We start from the raw sequence: 13,184 nt of genomic DNA on the forward strand, positions 1-13,184 counted from the left end.
ACGTATGATGCGAAACTATGAGGGAATGTGTGTGTGTGGCTGAGGCGTCGACCCAACTGGTCGAAGGACCGAGAATGCGAGAAGTGCGACAACATGGTACCTCCTTTCTTCTTTCCTTTTTCTCAAAGCACGTCCCCTCTACCCTGTCTAATGCTCAAACTGCATGATTACAAGATCCTAACGCAGACCCGTGAATGCCCTTTACTGCGTAATGCACTAAATAGCCTTTCTTGAATGCACTGCCACCCTCTCTGTTGCACGTGTACTATTTAGCCTGCCGTTACGCTCTCTCTCTCTCTCTCTCTCTCTCTCTCTCTCTCTCTCTCTCTCTCTCTCTCTCTCTCTCTCTCTCTCTCTCTATTTTTTTACTCCCACTCTTCCGAGTGATTAGCCCCGAAATTGGCAGACTGCCACCCCTAGCACACCACCTAATTGGCTTCAAATACCGTCAGTATTTGCACAAAAACTTGTCTTTAATACAATCACCCTGAGACCGCGTCATTACCTCTCCTTTTCCGCTAGAAGCCAATGAACCGAGGTTGGGCCGTAAGGGAAAGGACAGGTAAGGCGACAGAGGTTCCCTAATCTGGCCCGAAATAAGGGAACTACAGGTCAACGGCTCCTATGGTATAAAACAAGGACCTCAGAATACGCGACCCTCCCCTCCCCGAAATGTCGCAATACCCAAAACCGGAAAAATGATCACCCCTGTTACCTCCCCTGTATCAGCCGCCCAAAAACTGGAATTATGAAACTACCCCTCATTTCCGGTTGTGAGAGATGGGTCGATTTATGCCCTTACCACAAGTTTCCTATGTCCCTGGTTGTTTCCCATAAAACCCCTGTCCTTCCTAATTAAGTAATCGGGCTGTAAAAGGTTACGTAGGATCCAGAATGATGTTTTACAAGGTTAACAGACTAGTCCAAGGTAAAGAAATCATCAAAATGAACCCCGTAGTAGTTGAAAAGCAGGATGCATCAATAGAAAGGAAATGTTTAGCCATGTTCGTCTCCCGGCAAAATACCTGCGTAGTAAATAATTGTAAAGGAAAGTCATAGTAAATCCAACAAGCCCGTCTCCGGTCATTCATATGCCAGTTGTGAACACCAATATAACGGGCATTTTCATTCTTTGCCTGGAGCTGGGAGAGAAATAGACTTTTTGATTATCTTCATCTGCAAATTCTCTAAAGACTGTCTTTTCAAACTTGTTTAAGGGTACTGCTGTTGGAGGAGAGAAGGACCGGATGTGGGAGCACGAGGCCTGACTGCAGACTGAGGAACACCTGCGACATTAGCCAAGGCGAGACCACGACAGAAAAGAGCTGCAGGACGAGGCACTGTTTTCGACAACATGAGAAGAAAGGGTCGACCTGATGCCCCTGCTCGATGTCCAGTGTCTGTCGACAAGTCCCCGCTCTCTGAATTCGGTCACACGCTCGCCTATTGGAAGTCTCTCGTTCCCCTAGTTTGTTCCTAATTTGGCCTTGCTCCATCCCCCTTTTCCTCTGACCTACCCTATGGACTGTTTTGAACGCTCTTCTTCCATCTGAACTTTCTGACAATCACCTCAAAGGACACAGGGCGAAAGGGACCTTTCCGACCAGGAACGCGAGGAAAGGGTCGTGCCCTGCAACGCAGAACTTAGAACCGAGCTGGACTCGTAGCTCCACCGCCGGTGCTCAACAGCGCCAACGAAAGGCAACAAAGAATGATGAGAACTCGTTAAACTTCGAACATTTGACATCCCCAATCGCCGTTTCTGCTAGACCTCATTTCTCTCCCAGCCGCCATCGTATTGATCATGCTCCAATCCGAACCTGATATATATGTAATAACCTGCCAGTATGAAATATGCTTGCTGCTCTCGCTACAGAATCGTTTTTGTATTGCATTCCTATGACTTTCCTGCTAAACAAATTGATCAAAGTTTATCAAATAGGCCCACCTCCTAAAAACTAGAAATGTTAAAATGTATTGTTTACAACTCTTTTCCTCTAGGGTTCCTACCGTTTTCTTTCTCATGCCCACCACAATAGAACCGAGTAGAAAATGAACCAGCAAGATGTCTTGAATATGTTAAAGGGAGGACTGTTGAAAATTAGTACGTTTTGGTGAACATTATCTGCGCCATCTTGCCTCTCCCCCTGATGCCACACTTTTGTCGTGCGCGCCCGCCATTTTGTTAGATGCCCCGATCAGAACGAACCCTTTTGCATGCCGCTGGCCCCTGACATAGCCTTTCGCCTTCACTAAGCCTGCACGCTGACCACCCCCTGCTTGCACCTGCCTTGAGTCATAAACCCCTCTTCGGCGCTGCTCTGCCCCAGGCCCTCATCCTGTTCCCAGCGCGACACCTCCCTGCTTCCCTTTCATGATCTCCGGCCCTAAGATGCAAACCCCCTTTTTCCCTGTGTGCCCGTTTTGTCTTCCCCGTTCCCAGGCCGACACCCAGCTCTGCCGATACCATTCCTTGCCCCTCCCCGTACAATAGAAAGCTTCCCCCATCAAAGGATCCCCGGGTTGATCAAAGCCCCCACTCCATGAGATCCGATCAAACCCCCCACATTCCGTGAATCGGCGGAATATCCAGCTGCGTGATACTCATCACCTGTTGTGACTAGGGTGGAGACTTCAACTGTAAATGTGTGTGGGAACGGGCCCAAAGGGGGATCTGAGGATGTCTTTCTGTACATCAAAGTATCGACGAGAATATGTTACATGCAATAAAAAGATAAACTTGTGTATAAGAGGCCAGGCCTCAGGGATGCAGTTAGAGCACCTCAGAACGATACCTTCTGTCCGTTTCGTTGTGTTCTCCTCCGGAGAGAATAAAAAACCTTGTTTCCTGCTTTCCAGTCTCCAGCGCCTGCCTCTTCATTGATTAAATAACTAGAGGGTCACAGAGGCAATACCGCCGGGCAAATATCGATTGCCCCCGACCCGCCGCAGGTTTTTACATAATCAGTGGACAAAAATCTTGGCGCCATGCTCTTTCATGCTTTTTACAGGCCGTCTTCATGGTTTGAAGTTCTTGACTGAACCAGGGAGCAGCTTTTTTTGTTCTCCTGGCGTTGGTCAAGGTGCGAATTGGGGCAGTGATGTCAAGGGCCTTGGTGACAAAGCTATGAATATACTTATTAGCTGACTCACAATCATCCCCTCTAGGAGGACCTTCGTCCTGGATAATTTTAGTGAAAGATTCAATTGAGAAATTCTTCCATTTCCTGCGTTTATAGCGTAGAGATTGTGGACGATAGTGTTCGGTTCTATCTAGTTGAATTGTTATAGGGATGATGTAATGATCCGACCAAGGTATAGGTTGAGGAACTGAGGTGTGAACTCCCTTCCAGTTGCCGAACACCGGGTCTAATAGGTGTCCTAGTTGATGTGATGGTTCCTTGTTTTTTAATTCCAGCTGTATCGAGATTAGCTCAGCTTGTATGTCGGTCGCGTCAGTATTTAAGGGGTCTTCAAAATGTGCATTGAGATCTCCTAGCACTAATAGGCGAGATTTCCTAAGTGCTAGGTGGGTTAGGGCTTCCATAAGGGTGGCAGTGAAGTCAAATAGCCTACCAGGGGGTCGGTATATCAGGATGCCCGATATAGAGTGGTTGGGGCTGGTGTTAATCGTGAAGGAACCTGCTTCACTGTGGTCCACTAGGATGGGAGATATGGTACATAGTAGAGGGGCTTTCGTTGCGATGGCAATGCCACTGCCTCTGCCGTCTTTCCTATCCAGTCTGGCTAAGGTGTAACCGGGGGGAAGGGCCTGAATAATATCCGGATCAGAGTGGTCATCCAACCAAGTTTCCGTCAAGAATAGGATGTTAAGGTTCAGGTCCTCAAGTAAATGGAAAATTTCTATGCGGTGTTTACGTAGGGATCTGCAGTTAAGCAAGGCTGCTTTAATGGTGTGACCCGTGTTGGTGGCTGAGACATGACTGCTAGGAGAATACGTACATAAGGTACACGTCTTTAACGACAGGGCATGCATAGAGTGTTTGCAGCCTGCTGACGTGTCAGGTTGGAGGGCAAGCAATTCCTGTCTGTCATACCTAATGGTGGTTGTAGTTGGGGTGTCAGGGGTGGTGGCCCCGCGCCCCGTCCGGCCGCGGACGGGCGCAGACGGGCTTGACTTTGGCTCGACTTCGGCGCGCTTCCGGCGCGCCCGCTGCGCCAGCCCGCTGCGCCGTCTGGGTGGATGACACATGATATAGGGAGGAGGAGGGTGGGAGGCCGGCCCGACTTGAGCGCTGACCTCGCCTTCCTCACTCAAGATGGCGCCCACCGCCGAGTGAAGTATCATACAAAGCGGGTTGAGGCGCAAATAACGAAAGTTAAGGTGTGTAGAGTGTCAGAGTGCCTGTCAATTCAATTCCCCTTGCTAAAACAGCCCCCAGAATGCAAATGCGGCGAAATTATTAAAACACTTAAAAGCGCTCCAAATTATATTTTTAAAAGGCTAAAAGCAGTGTGCATAGGTTCGTAATTTCTCCTGTCTCCTCAGCAGCTCGCAGCCCCAGTACCCTCGCTAGGGAGAGCTACTGTAGGGCGGGGAGCGCTGAGCCGGGCGCGTCTAAATACAGTGGGAGGGCGGGAGGCCGGCCCGACTTGAGCGCTGACCTCGCCTTCCTCACTCAAGATGGCGCCCACCGCCGAGTGAAGTATCATACAAAGCGGGTTGAGGCGCAAATAACGAAAGTTAAGGTGTGTAGAGTGTCAGAGTGCCTGTCAATTCAATTCCCCTTGCTAAAACAGCCCCCAGAATGCAAATGCGGCGAAATTATTAAAACACTTAAAAGCGCTCCAAATTATATTTTTAAAAGGCTAAAAGCAGTGTGCATAGGTTCGTAATTTCTCCTGTCTCCTCAGCAGCTCGCAGCCCCAGTACCCTCGCTAGGGAGAGCTACTGTAGGGCGGGGAGCGCTGAGCCGGGCGCGTCTAAATACAGTGGGAGGGCGGGAGGCCGGCCCGACTTGAGCGCTGACCTCGCCTTCCTCACTCAAGATGGCGCCCACCGCCGAGTGAAGTATCATACAAAGCGGGTTGAGGCGCAAATAACGAAAGTTAAGGTGTGTAGAGTGTCAGAGTGCCTGTCAATTCAATTCCCCTTGCTAAAACAGCCCCCAGAATGCAAATGCGGCGAAATTATTAAAACACTTAAAAGCGCTCCAAATTATATTTTTAAAAGGCTAAAAGCAGTGTGCATAGGTTCGTAATTTCTCCTGTCTCCTCAGCAGCTCGCAGCCCCAGTACCCTCGCTAGGGAGAGCTACTGTAGGGCCCGCTATTCCTGTCACATGATTGTTGGTAATATATGACTATATACGTTGACACCATACATTGTCTGGTGCCAGAAACATGGAGGGTTCAAAGCCAGTGATGCCATTCATATTCCTGGTTCAGGCCCTTTGTCACAGTTTCCATTCCTATGATCAGTGAGCTCTCTTCTCTGCGTAGGAGTAAATCCAAGTCACCCCCTCGTTTCGGTATTTTTAGTCTTTTTATGCCCACAAAAGCAAAAGTCAAACGGTTGCCATGGTATTTTAGAAAGTGTTCAACCAGGGATTGTCGAGTATCTGTTCCATGAATGTTCCGATAATGTTCTTGTATTCGGACTTGTAATGGTCTCTTTGAGCTACCGATGTAATGTTGTCCACATGGACATGTTATCAGGTAGATCACATAGGTGCTTTCACAATTGATAAAGTCATTGATCTTGTAGTTATGTCCATTAATCGCAACTTCCTTCATTCTTGATTTACCAAGTTTGCAGATTGAACAGTTAGTGCAAGTATAGAAGCCGGTTGTTTGAGGTGGAAAAAGTCTAGGTTTTGGTTTTCTTTCCAGGAACGATGGACAAAGGATGTCTCTCAAATTTTTGCTCCGTGAGAATCCCAATTGTGGTTTGTCTTGTAATGCAGTAGACAGAGTGGGTTTGTCCTTCAGGAGATGCCAATGTTTTTGCAAGGTTTTACGAATATATTGTTGTCCGCTATTGTATTCAGTATTGAAGCGAATTATTTGTTTGCTTTCTCTCATTTGATTATTGTGTAGTAAGCTCTGTCTATCTGATGTTTTAAATTTAGTTAGAGCTTTGGCCAGTGGTTGTTCCTTGTAGCCCCTTTGTTTTAAACGTTGAGTTATTTTGTCTGAGTGTGATACATAATCTTCCAATGAACTACAGTTCAAACGAGCTCGTCTATATTCTCCTCCAGGAATGTTTGTGATGGTATGGGCAGGGTGACTGCTTGTGGCGTGAAGGATGGAGTTTGCAGAACTGGGCTTTCTATGGATTTTAGTATGTAGAAGGTTATCTGCAACATAAATCGATAGGTCCAAAAATTCTATTTCAGTTTTCGAGATATTGTAGGTGATTTCAATTTCCCACTGGTTTGGTGACATAGACTTGATGAATGATCTAAGTTTGTTCTCTGTTCCTTGCCATATCATTAAAATGTCATCAATGTTGGGCTTCAATCGCCCTCTTGATTCGAAAACACATCAACCACTCTTCACTCTAGGTGGTTTTTCTGTCGGTTCTTGGGGTCAAATGCTATCTCGTTGTGCTTAAAACATTTCATCTATCTTTGTCTACAGCCTTGAGAAAGCCCCGGCGCAACTCGCCTGTAGGGGGCGAAACACGTGTCGGCTGTCCATGTTTCACAGCAAAATAATAAAGAAGTCACACTGCAATTTAAAGTAGTCCTGTCCTCCATATGGAAATTTGAAAGAACGGATATTTATCCAAAAAAAGTACACTTTTGACCTTTCAAGGAGCACACACTGTGGAATTTTAGTTCGTGAACTGAACATCATCTGCGCCATCTTGCCCATTCCTCAGACTCACGTATGAACATACACGACAGCCATTTTAGGTACCATGGTCTCCCTGTTCACGATCGATCATCAGCGCACTTCCCTGACCCTGCAAGCATCCCCCATGCACCCTGGCTGCCCCCGCGCTCACATGCACGAGTCATGAACCCTCCTCTCCCGCATGACTCTGTCTCCGGGAATTACACCCCGCGCCTGACCAACACCTCCTTTCCTTCCATGAATACCCCTCTTTTAATAAACCCTTCTACGCTCGCTTGTCCACACCGATCCTTCCTTCCATGAATATCTCTACTTTGATGACCCCTTCCTCTGAGCCCGATTGTCTGCACGGACCGCTGGTCATCCCTTAAGCCTGAGGATACAGTTTATTGCCCACTACTGTATGCACTCGCCCCTCTTCAAAGGAGCTACTATTGATCACGACCTCCCCACCCCCTGAGATTCGATCAGGCGCACACATTCCAAAGGAATCGGCGGAACACTCAGCTGTGTGATAGCCCCTCCTATTGTATGGGGGGTGAGGACCTCTACTGTAGCCACGTGTTGGAATGAGCCGGAACTGGGGGGGAGTACCGGGGATGTCATTTTTCCATTACTTCACAATGTCTTTATTATAATAAAGAGCGGTCACATGTCGTAAACCAGTGTATAAAAGGCCAGGTCTCAGAGAGGCTGTCAGAGAGCACCTCGAGACGATACCTTGTTGTCCGATCTGATGTGTTCTGCTCCGTCGGAATAAAACTTGTTTCCTGTCTTCCTGTCTCCAGCGCCTGCCTCTTTATTTGATAACCTTCGTATGGTATTAGAGGCGTTTCACGCCGGGCAAAGTTACTTAAGAAACATCGACTAAATCGCCTGACCATTTTCCTGACTTTCCTCAATTGGCGTCCCAAGTGTGGGGCCCATCAGCGACACGTGGATCCAGTGGGAGAGGTCCCGACGACAGAGTGAACGACTGCAACGATCGGGAGAGCTCCTGTCCGATAGACCCTCGTCTGACAGCCGATCATCCGAACTTCACTGGTTCCAAGCAGACCTCTCCCGAGTGATCTACGGTCCTGACTGGGAACCATCAGGAGTGCCGCGGTAGCAGCAGAGAGTAGAGGACGATCGGGCGCTGGAAGCGGAAGACAAGAAACTGTCCATGCGGTCCGGGTAAGGTCGTGACACACGACGAATTGCGAATTGATTGATTGTTTGATTGATTGAAATACTAGTATTTGCATTGTCGCTCTTTGAGATATTCGCTGCCTGCAAACGGGGAGGAATAGGAATATTCTATCTCCCTTTGCGGATAGTGAAGGGTAGGTAACGCGGACTTTTGTCCCCCATTGTAATCTGTCGTACCTATTTTTCTCCCCATTGATTGATTGTCCGAACATAGATTGTTTGGAGTATAGTTCTTTTGAGGTTCTCTGCTTGCAAATAACGTAGAATAGCCATATTCTGTCTAGTCTTTGCAAATAGTGAGAGATAGGTAGTGCGGACCTTTGTCCCCCGTTGTAATCTGTCATGCCTGTCTTCTCCCCACTGATTGGTAGTCGGAACAACCCGGACCGCTTATTAGAGATGAACCATCCAGCTCCATTGGAAGGCACCCCTAATAAGGACATGTTCATTAAACAAGGACTAGTCGCTATAGCTTATAGTAAGTTATGGCATAAATATACAAAGAAGGACCCCGAAAGTCAGTGGCCACTGATAGGTTCCTTTGATGATCATAAAATAAAATCGCTAGAAGCAGCTGTTAAAATAAATAAGGCAACACCCACCATGCTCGATAGTATCGGCATGTGGCGCAAAGAAGCAGAGCAACGAAGGAAAAGAGAAGAAGCAAGAATAGGGAAAGAGTTACAAAAGGCAGCCCACCTGGCAGCGAAGGAACTAGATGAAGAAATAAGAAGGAGAGAGGAAGTTAGACAAACGCAAGAATCAGGGTCGGCAGGCCAATGCCCTGTTAGAACCCCCTCTACGCTCTACCCGAAGATGCCCTCCAAACAACGGGCAAACGACGAGTTACTGCTAGGTCCTCCGATTATGCACATGCCCCCTCCTTATGCCCCCTGCCAGCCTCTGGCACAGCACCTACCAATTCTGAGTGCGGGCGAGGGTGACTCTAGCGCTAGTGCCCCGACTCTTACGACCTTCGCACCAGCCACATTGGTAACAACATCAGATGAACTCGAGACTAGCAAGCAGCTAACGGCTAGACCAAATAGGTTGAGCAAAGACGAGCGGGATGGGATTGACAAGATAGCAAAGACACTGGTAGAACGGAAGGAGAGCGAAGAATACACGATGGATATGCACAATTCACATGCCGGTAGCCACAGACGGCATTTTATCTTACGATTCAGCTACCACACCCTGAACGCATATGAGGATAGGTATCAAACTAAGGGTCCTGCTAAGCTGACGGCTCTATATAGAAAGATCGATGTTGGGGATGGGACTGAACGCGATGTGACGGACCTCTTCATGCAAACGCTTGGAGTCTTCCGCCACCTCACGGAACAGAAACCAGAGGTTAAGATCACAGTCCCTGAAACGGCTGAGTCCCCATTAGAAGTAGCCAACACTTTGATGCCTATCAGAGAAGCCGCCCCCTACTGGGTTCCCCCGAGAGGTCAGGGAACAAACGACGATATCAACCACGCAGATGCAAAAGGGAGGGTTGTGTACAATTGGGTTTACCAACCATGGGATCGACAAGATATTTTAACCTTTAGGCAAACCCTGCCTGATTTAAGGAAGAACCCGACAGCATTTTACACCGAATTAGGCACAGCCTTGGGTTCAACGATAATGACTCTAGCAGACATTGATTTGTTTTTCGGGTTATGTCTGCCGGCTGACGTGTGGAAGCAAATCCGGAAAGCCGAACACACAGATCTGTTCGGACATACCTGGAATCAACTCAGTGAGCTAGATAGACAACGGGAGCCCGGATGGAAACCGATGAAAGACATACTGGAACTACCGGACAAAATAGTTCAGAAGCTGAAAACCTTGATCCCAGAGAAAAAGGTAGATTGGTCAATAGTCACGGCTTGCCGTCAGAAACCCCAGGAAGACGTGTCAGAATACTTCTCCCGATTTGAAACGGTGTTCTCCGACTACAGTGGCCAGGACATGACCACCGCAACCGGACAACACCTATTTGTGCAAAACTACGTAAAGAGTCTGTCACAAGAGGTTTCCCAAAAGTTACAAACGAGCGAGAGTAGTTGGGGGGCCGCCAAACCCGCCGCTATCCTCCAAATGGCTCAGTACTACGAACACCAAAAGAATGAGAATGATAGGGCAACCGAGAGAAAGAAGAAAGATTTGAAAGAAAGGGTGATGATAGCCCAGATTCAAGGGGTGGCAGTCGGGAAAGAGCTACACAGGGGGAGCTACCAATCAATCGCCCCTAGAAATCCACCCCCAAAGGACCGCACATCCACTCCCTACTCTGGACGTAGGGACATAGAAGATAATCAGTGTGCATTTTGCAGAGGATTCGGGCATTGGAAGTCTCAATGTCTGGCTCTTCTGGAACTAATTAAAAATAAAGAAACGAGGAACATGACGAATGGTCCCAGGACTAGAGGACAGGGACGGAGGTACACAAACGACACCAACAGCGACAGACCAGGAAGATCGAACACATTTGACCACCCCCGACAGAACCAGTACCAACTATCCGATAGTGAGAACACCCCCGACTTCGCATAGGACTGCCAGGGGCAAGGGAGGGATCCAGTCGAGCTCTGTGTTGACCAGCAAGGTCCTTACGTCACCGCTAAGGTCCTGGGTACAAAGTCTCCATTCTTGGTAGACACTGGAGCGACACGTAGTGTATTATCAAAGCGACTGATTCCAAGGGCACCCTTGTCTGGCTCACACATTACATCGATAGGTTTCGATGGAACGCCCTCCACTAATCTCCTGTCTGTACCTATCTCCTTTGACCTAGGAAACAACCCCACTGACACAACATTTCTGCTCTCCTCCAACTCTCCTGACGCCATTATGGGTATTGATTTACTAAAACATTTCCGAGCTACTATTAGGTGTTCCCCAGATGGAGTCCGAGTCATCCTGTACGACAACCCGAACATGTCCAGATCCCGTCCCGCACGACATATGTACTCTATAACTGATGCTGACCTAACCTTGCTCGACACCCTACCCCTGTACCTATGGGCCAGAAACGACTCGGATGTAGGACGAATGATGATCGACCCTGTGCACATAACTGTTCGACCAGACGCAATACTCCCGAAACTCCCACAGTACCGGATATCGCCCGAAGGCGAGAAGGCATTGGTAGCGATTATTCAGTCCCTGGTAGATGCAGGAGTGGTAGAGGAAGTGGTTAGTAATGTCTGCAACAGCCCTATCCTACCCATTGTTAAGAAGCAAGGTGAGGGATATGAGAAAGCGTACCGCTTCATCATCGACCTACGAGAAGTCAACAAAGTGGTGGTGCCACAATACCCCGTAGTCTCAGACATCACCACCATTCTGACCCTCATCCCGTCCATTGCCACCACCTTCACCGTTATTGATCTCAAGAATGCATTTTTCTCTATCCCCATCCATCCAGACAGCCGTTATCTCTTCGGCTTCACCTTAAAAAACCGTTCGTACCGATTTTGTAGAGCTCCCCAGGGCTACACTGAAAGTCCTAGCATTTACAGCCAGGCCCTCAAAAGACAGCTGGACGCCGTCCAGCTACCAGATGGAGTGGTGTTGATCCAATATGTCGATGATATCCTTTTGGCGGCCGACACCACTCCACTTGCAATCACGGCCACTATCCAACTCTTGCACTTTCTTGCGGAGAATGGCCACAACGTCTCCAAAAAGAAACTGCAATTCTGCCAACCTCAAGTGACATACCTAGGCCATCTCCTGTCCAAAGAAGGGAGGAAACTTACACCCGACCGAATCCAGACCATCCTAGATACCCCCATCCCAAAAACACAGAAGCAAGTCCGTTCATTGGTGGGCCTTACCTCTTTTTGCCGACAATGGTTACCAAATTTCAGTCTCATTATATAGCCCCTACTTTCCCTGTTGGCCAAAGATGTTCCCTTCCCACTCCCTTGGACCCCCGAATGCCAAGCGTCCTTTAAGGAGTTGCGGGATGCCCTTTGCTCGGCACCCGTCCTAGGAACACCAGATTACTCCAAGCCCTTCTCCCTCTTCACTCACGAAAGGGAGGGATGCGCATTGTCTGTTCTAACTCAGCCCATTGGCTCCAAACAAAGCCCTTGTGCCTACTTCTCTGCCACTCTTGACCCAGTCGCCAGAGCTTTACCTGCCTGCCTTCGAGCAGTAGCCGCCGCTGCTGTCTCTATCCGTCAGAGTGAGGGAATTGTACTTTTGAACTCTCTCACGGTGTTAGTGCCCCACGCAGTTGACACCCTTTTGAACTAGACCAAGACCCAACACCTGACTAGTGCACGACTGACGGGGTACGAATTGACTCTACTTGCACCCCACATCACTCTGAAGAGATGCACAACTTTGAATCCTGCCACACTGTTGCCCTTGCCTGAAAATGACCCCGATGTGCCCCCTATACACGACTGTGTGACCCTCACGGACGAACAGACCAGGAGTAGAATTGACCTCCGAGACATTGCTTTTACAGACCCTGATGGAGAGCTATGGGTAGACGGCTCTTGTATCAAACTCCCAGACGGCACCACTTCAGCTGCCTATGCGGTGACGACAGCCCTAACAGTAGTTGAAACAGCCCGCATCACGCAACGATCCGCACAGGCGGCAGAGCTAATTGCCCTCACACAAGCATGTATCATAGCAGCAGGAACCACGGCGAACATTTACACGGACAGCCAGTATGCCTTCGGGGTGGTTCATCATTTTGGGCTCTTGTGGAGGGAAAGGGGATTCCTGACGTCCCACGGCACGCCCATCCTTCACGGAGATCTAGTCTCCGCCCTGATTGAAGCAGTCCTCCTCCCCAAACGATTAGCAGTGATCAAATGCCAGGCACACAAGAAGGTGACGGACTTAGTTGGACAGGGAAATGCACTGGCCAACATCACTGCTCGAACCACAGCTGAGAATAGGACGACGACACACATATATGTGACCAGGTCACAAGCAGAAAAATGGACTGACGCTAGGGAAACGATTAGGGACATCCAGTCGGCCAGCACACCTCACGAACTGACCGAGTGGGCACGGGTGGGTCTAAAGGATGATGAAGGCTGCTGGCGGACAAAAGACACAAACAAATGGTTGCTGCCTGACTCATACTTGATCCCCTTACTAACTATGGCACACTCCCCTGCACACATAGGTTCTGCCCCCATGATTGAACTC

Source organism: Lissotriton helveticus, chromosome 1_2 (genome assembly GCF_964261635.1).
Source record: "Lissotriton helveticus chromosome 1_2, aLisHel1.1, whole genome shotgun sequence".
Classification (NCBI taxonomy): domain Eukaryota; kingdom Metazoa; phylum Chordata; class Amphibia; order Caudata; family Salamandridae; genus Lissotriton; species Lissotriton helveticus.